The following is a 7,110-nucleotide window of genomic DNA, read 5'->3' as shown; positions in this document are numbered from 1 at the left end:
TTACGGTGTTTTTCAAAAAGCGCCGCTAATGCTCAATCTATAGCTGCGTTTTTCAAGAAGCGCCACTAATGCTCGACCTAATAACGGCGATTTTCAAAAAGCGCCGTTAATGCCACTAAAGTCAACATAAAATGACGGCGTTGTGCTTAATTTTTTTGCGGCGTTTTTAAAAAGAGCCTCCAATGGTCGACCTATAGTGGCGTTTTTTAAAAAGTGTCGCTAATGCTCGATCTATAGCGGCTTTTTTATCCAAACGCCACTAAAAATGCTGCTAAAAACTTGTTTTGCTGTAGTGAGCGCATATCAGTTTTAGCCCAACTCTACTTGTTCCAGAAAAATCTACCTAAAAAAGAGAAGATATCGTGGGCTGTTGGAGCTATTCTAGGAAAAAAAGTCTTGTAAAAAGTCGAAAAAGGATGCCCTAAGTGTGGAGATCCGAAGGCAACAATTGAGGGTAGCGGATGAGTAGAGACGAATAGGGGAGATCGAAGGCAGTCCCTCTCAGCCATCACAGGACGTTGTTTTGCTGGATTGAGGATTCATTTGGTGATAGCCATCTTCCTAAGTTCTTGTTTTATTTCTTATTCTGTTCTCTATAAATTAATTTGATCAAAACGATGTTGGATGTTAATTCAAACTTGAATTTTAATCGTCGACCCATGAGCTAAATCTCATAGGTTTGGGATTACATGATGAAAACTTTTTTTTTAATAGTTGAAGCATATAATTGACTTAATTTATTGTTTCATTCAATTGTTTTATTTCCCAAGTGTATGCATACATTCTCTAGACATAGATGAATGTGCAGTATGCCTATAAAACAAAATCTAATTATGAAAAGGTTGGATTAGTTAGACCATAATTGAATGATATGAGCAAGTACTTGATAGATACTTGTAGTAGACTTTAAACATAGAGCAACATTCATATGGAATACAGACTAAACAATACATGTTACCGTGATAAGGCCTATAGACACAGGCCAGATAACTTGAGACCTTGCTCTTGAAAGAAGTAGGTCACTTTAGGTCTCTTCTGAGCAGTACATTAAGTAAAGTTATGCTGAGGTATTATTGAAAATAAGGGCAGTTTCTTGGTAGTCCCAACCTTCCAATCAACATCATAGACTTTCAATCCATTTCTGCAACATCTTTTCCATAATATTCTTAGTTATTTATTTGTTCGCTCAATTATCTCATAATTTCCATTGTATTTTTATTCTTGCTTTAGCTTAGAATTTTCCAATATTAGTCGGTATACATCTCACACTCATTCTTATCATTTTAATTTATCAGTCCATACTTAACTCGGTTTTGCCATAAAATTAATCATTATCATAACTTGACCATTTCTATACCTAATCCGATCCCTATGGAGACAATCTCACTTGTCACTTTATTACTTGATTCGACATGTATACTTGCACAATTCACATATCATATTCACATGAGACAAGTTTTTTGTGCCGTTGTCGGGGATCGACAATTTGGTGTAATTTGGTTTGGTTATTTTACTTAATTCAAATTGTTTTATTTAACTTTTTTATATTCAATTTCTACAAGTTTGCCATCAGTACATGAGAAGAGACATTCCTGCTAGCAAAGAATATCCTTTTGACCCATAGATCGAATGAACTTTACGAAGAAGGCGGAACAAACTGTGAAAAATGGCTAGGAACTTGAATTTTTCTCATATTAATGATAACCTGAATGGTCAAGATGCTAATCCCCCTATTCGTAGGGTGATACATGGTATGAATGATAAATTGAATGGTTAGGGTGCTAATCCTCATGTTCGTGAGGTGATAGATGGTTGAGATAGACCAATCTGAGAGCATGTTGTGCCAATTTTGGATGACTTGAATCCAGGGATAGTCAAACCACAAATATAGGCACAATAGTTTGAGCTGAAACTGATAATGTTTCAGATGTTAGAAATAGTAGGACAGTTTGGTGGACTACCCATTGAAGATCCAAGACTACATTTATGACTTTTTCTAGAGGTTTGTGTCTCATTTAGGCAATAGGGTGTGCCTGAAGATGCTCTGCGACTTAAACTATTTCCATATTCTTTAAGAGATCGAGCAATAGCATGGCTGAATGCTTTATGGTTGAAAACAGTGGCATCATGGAATGATCTTTGCCAGAGGTTTTTGTTGCGGTATAATCCCCCAAATATGAATGCCAATCTTAGAAATGACATCACATATTTTTGACAATTAGAGGATGAAACACTATATGAAGCTTGGGAACGATTCAAAGATTTAATTTTGAAATGTCCGACGCATGGATTCCAACACTGGACTCTGATGGAGATATTTTATAATAGGCTGAATGCGCATATGAGGATGGTAGTTGATGCTTCAACCAATGGTAATTTGTTGGATAAATCTTATAACGAAGCTTATGAGATTTTGGAAAAAATTTCCAACAATGATTATCAATATCCTACCACAAGAGTTAGGACGGGTAAGAGAGCTGTTGTTACTATGGAGCTGGATGCAGTCACTTTATTGATAGCCTGTGACAGCCCAAAATTGACCCTAGCCGGGAAGTGGTTTCGGGACCGCTAAACCGAGTCACCGAAAGGTTTGAATGTGATGTTTATTGTCTAGAATATGTAATCATGAATGTGTAAAAAAATTTCAAGCTTCGATTTAGTCGATTGCATGTGAATTTAGTCAATAGGACTTATATGAGAAAATTTTAAAATGTGATAGGTCAATGCATGAGGACCTATTAGTGCATGTGGAAGAAAAAGGGGACTTGCATGTCAAATTCCCCCTCCCTAATATGTAGTGGCCGGCCATGCTATAGGTGGAAACATGTCTCCAACATGTTATGCTAGTGATGCATGTTAAGAATAATAAAATAATAAGCATGGTGATTAAATAATGAAAGAAGGGTGATGGAGAAAAAAAAAAAAAGTACATGGTCTCACCCCCCCCTTGTTGCCGTGAATTGAAGAAAGAAAACAAAAAAAAAAAAAGAGTTCATTCTTAAACATCCTTGGCCGAATAGAGGAAAGAAAGGAAGGGGAAAAAGGCTTGAGAAAAATCGGCTATGGTGGTGGTTAGACTAAGGTATGTTTGATGTTGTCTTTGAGATGCATGCATGTTTTAAATAGCCCATGTTTAAACTTTGAATCTTGTTGATAACATGAGCAATCGGTCATGAGAAAGTGTTCAAGGAAAAGGTTGTTGATGAAAGAAATTAATGTGTTAAGGGATTATATGAAACTTATTCATGTTTATATATGTTATATGCAACGAAAATGGTTGATGATTTTGGAGGTGATTAGCTTGAATCGGCCACGGTATATCCATAAACACGATCTATGCTTGTTATGTTACTCATGGTTAAAACAATTCGGCTAGGACATTCGGCCATGGATGGTTGTATTTCTTTGATGTTGTTTTTGATGCCTTAGGGCATTGAGAGTTGATTATAGATGAGGTGAGCTTCTTGATTTAAAAATTTGATGGATGTTAAGCTAATTGGGCAACCAAAGGTTCAATATTTTTGTTATGAGGTCATATGTGCATTCGGCCATGGTCTTTGCTTGAATATGAGAATTGTAATGTGATTTTCCTAAATTGTCTATGAATTTGGTTGTTGATTTCATGGTAATGGTATATTGAATCCATGAGAATTTAGTAAGGTTGCATTCGGCAACTTACTTGAAATTAAAAATCGATGTCTAAGCTTAGGTGATTTCGATGATGATATATGTGTGTATACATAAGTATATTTAGTTGATTCGGCTTTGGTAGTTGCATGAGATTATTAGCCGAATATACTAACATACATGTACATGTGAGATTGGATTGTAAATATTTAGCAAGGTGGTTAAACTAGTTAAATTATTGATATAGCTCAAGGAGCTAAAGGAGGTGAATCGAGCAAAGGCAAAGAAAAGGTTATCGAGTAGCCGAGTTGGAACCGTCTTACCCAACACGAGGTAAGTCATTAAGCATGTAGTTGGTATTATTTCAATGGTCATAATGTTGTGTATTGATGCTGAATGGAATGAATAAATGTACATATATATATGCATGTACGTATGTGATGATGAAATTGTTGAATGAAATAAATGAGGTGAGATGTAATGAGTTGTTGATCTCGGCACTAAATGTGCGGGATAACCATTTATGACCATGAGATTGGTGCTAAGTGCGCGGGATTAAATTGTACAGCACTAAGTGTGCGATTCTACTTTGTTGCACTAAGTGTGCGAAATGAATATGATGCACTAAGTGTGCGAATTGACCATGCGGCACTAAGTGTGCGGGTTTGACTATGTAGCACTAAGTGTGCGATTTGATTACGTGGCACTAAATGTGCGAGTTGATTATATAGCACTGAGTGTGCGGGCTCAATATACATTCGTGAATCATTATGGACACTATGTGTGCGACACTATTGAGCTGATCGCGGACAGCGGATCGGGTAAGTGTCTTGAGGACATGGCTAATATATGCTATGCGTATACTTGGTGTTGAGCTCGGTAAGTTGAACCTATGTGACAACTATACTTGAAGTCACGTACATAAAAATTTATCGTAGGATGGGTGAAAGGCCGTTTTGTGGTTTGATTGTAACGAAAATAAATTGATTTATGAAAATGCTTCAATGTCCTATTGATGAGTATATGAATTGTGAAGGCATGAATTGATATGAAATTGAATCGGTAGGTTGGTGGAACTATGGTATGGTTCGGTATGGATGGAGTAAATTGTCTCATTCCATTTTATTCCTCTTGTGATAATGTTATTGATGTATAGTAGAGCATTGCTTATGACTTACTGAGTTATAAACTCACCCGGTGTTTCCTTGTCACCCATTATAGGTTGCTTGGACTCATCAATTTTTACGGGGTCGGGCCGTCAACGAAGTCATCACACCAGATAGCTAGTTTTGGTACTTTCTTCTTAGTGTGCTTAGAAGATCATTTTGGCATGTATAAGCTAGTACGTTGTGTTTGAATTATGGCATGTAAACTTTAAGCCATGCGAAAATGGCACGAATGTTCGATTGAGTTGGATCGAGGGTAGGCATGAAATGGACCTAGTTACTTTCGTAACAGATGCTGGCAGCAGCAGTGTCATGAGATTGAAAAATCACTAAAAATAGTAGGAGTGGAATTAATTGATGAATAAATTATGTAATCGAAGCTCGATGAGTCTGTTTTCATGAGGAAGTAACGAAAAGATCATATGGGCAGTATATTAAGAGATAATCAGATTTTAGTGGGACAGGGCCAGAACGGTTTCTGGATTCCCTGCTCCAACTTTGGAAATTCATTATAAATTAACCAGAGATAATTAGGGGTCGTACCATATATGTGCAGATTCCTCTCTGAGTCTAGTTTCCATAGAAACAAACGGCAACAGTATTGAAGCCCCGTGCAGGGAGATATCCCAGTCGTAATGGGCAAAGGTCAGTGTAGTCGACCCCTGCAACTTGGGGAACTTTGACTAATAAACTGTACTAATTGGCCCAACCAAAAATTCTAGAAAAAAATACATAGATGGGCACATGAGTCTAGTTTCTGGGAAAAATTACGAAACTGATTTTCGAGTTACGAAACTCAAGATATGAATTTTAAAACGACTAGTACACAGATTGGGCAGTGTCTGGAAAATAAATTTTGTAAGAGGGTAAAGCCAGTCAACACCTCGTGTTCGACCCCGATGATGGTTTCGGGTTTGGGGTGTTACAATTTATTGGTATCAGAGCTATGGTTTAGTCGGTTCTAGGACTTCCATAGCACGTATGAGTCTAGCTATACATGCCATAATGTTAATGTTTAAAAGGGTGATGACTTCTGACGGTTGAAATGTTTTTGTCTTGATTAGTAAATGGATCCCGGTGAAGAAAGAACCCTAGCGGATGACGTTGAGAGCGTAGCGGCTGCTCCTGCACAAGGGACGCCGCCTGTTGAACCCCAGTCATCTGCGAATAATCAAGGTGAGGGGGCTAAACAAGCCTTCTTTACCATGATGAATGAGTGGGTCGCGCAATATGCCCGAGCCAACCCGGCTGTCCAACAATTCCCAAATTTGAATAACCCACCCCAAGAGCCTGTAAGGCCGTCAGTCGCTGATCCTGTGAGGCTGAGTAAGCTACCTGTAGACTTGATTAGGAAGCGTGGGGCCGAGGAGTTCAAGGCCATAGTAACTGATGATGCCGAAAGGGCCGAGTTCTGGCTTGATAACACCATTCGGGTGTTCGATGAATTGTCATGCACACCCGATGAATGTCTAAAATGTGCTGTATCTTTGTTGCGAGACTCAGCCTACTATTGGTGGAGGACATTGATTTCCATAGTCCCGAACGAGCGAGTAACTTGGGACTTCTTTCAAACGGAATTTCGGAAGAAATTTATTAGCCAACGGTTCATTGACCAGAAGCGTAAGGAGTTCTTGGAACTCAAGCAAGGCCGTATGACTGTATCTGAATACGAACATGAATTCGTAAGACTTAGTAGGTATGCCCGGGAGTGCGTAGCTGATGAGGTTGCTATGTGCAAAAGATTTGAGGAAGGATTGAACGAAGATTTAAAGCTACTAATGGGTATTCTGGAAATAAAGGAATTCGTAACACTAGTCGAACGAGCCTGCAAGGCGGAGGAACTTGGAAAGGAGAAGAGGAAGGCTGAATTTGAAGCTAGAGATTATCGTAAAAGATCGACGGGTAAAGCTCCGTTCTCAGCTGTGAAGAAGTTCAGGGAGGACATTAGTAAGTCGAGGGCGACTACGGGAATTTCCATCAGGGCAAGACCATCGATGGGCTCCCGAGCTACTTCGGTAGCTAGTGTGGGCAATAATCGGCACGAGAAACCTGAATGTCCCCAATGTGGAAGACGACACCTAGGTGAATGTTGGGGCAAGTCTACTAACAGGGCCTGTTACGGATGCGGTTCGAAGGACCACTTCATTAGAGATTGCACGGAGCTGGATGAGAAGAATAAGATTCAAGGTGCAAGACCTAGTGGAGTGACATCTAGAGGTAGACCACCGAGAATTTTTGGAGGCAGGGGTGGTAGTCAGAGGGGGGCTTCTGATACGGCCGATCGCGCCGAGAACCGTGCTCCTGCTAGAGCATATGC

At 39.1% G+C, this 7,110-nt stretch overlaps 1 non-coding gene across 1 annotated transcript; it reads right to left on the bottom strand.

The window, feature by feature from the left end:
- Positions 1–2,185: 2,185 nt before the first annotated feature.
- LOC121224751 (small nucleolar RNA R71) lies at positions 2,186–2,292 on the bottom strand. Its single transcript, XR_005922496.1, has one exon. It is a non-coding gene; the product is annotated as a small nucleolar RNA R71 (small nucleolar RNA).
- Between the last annotated feature and the right edge of the window lie 4,818 nt (positions 2,293–7,110).

This window comes from Gossypium hirsutum, chromosome D12, assembly GCF_007990345.1.
Source record: "Gossypium hirsutum isolate 1008001.06 chromosome D12, Gossypium_hirsutum_v2.1, whole genome shotgun sequence".
NCBI lineage: Eukaryota > Viridiplantae > Streptophyta > Magnoliopsida > Malvales > Malvaceae > Gossypium > Gossypium hirsutum.
The sequence above is the reverse complement of the archived record's forward strand: the minus strand, read 5'-3'. Positions and strand labels throughout refer to the sequence as shown.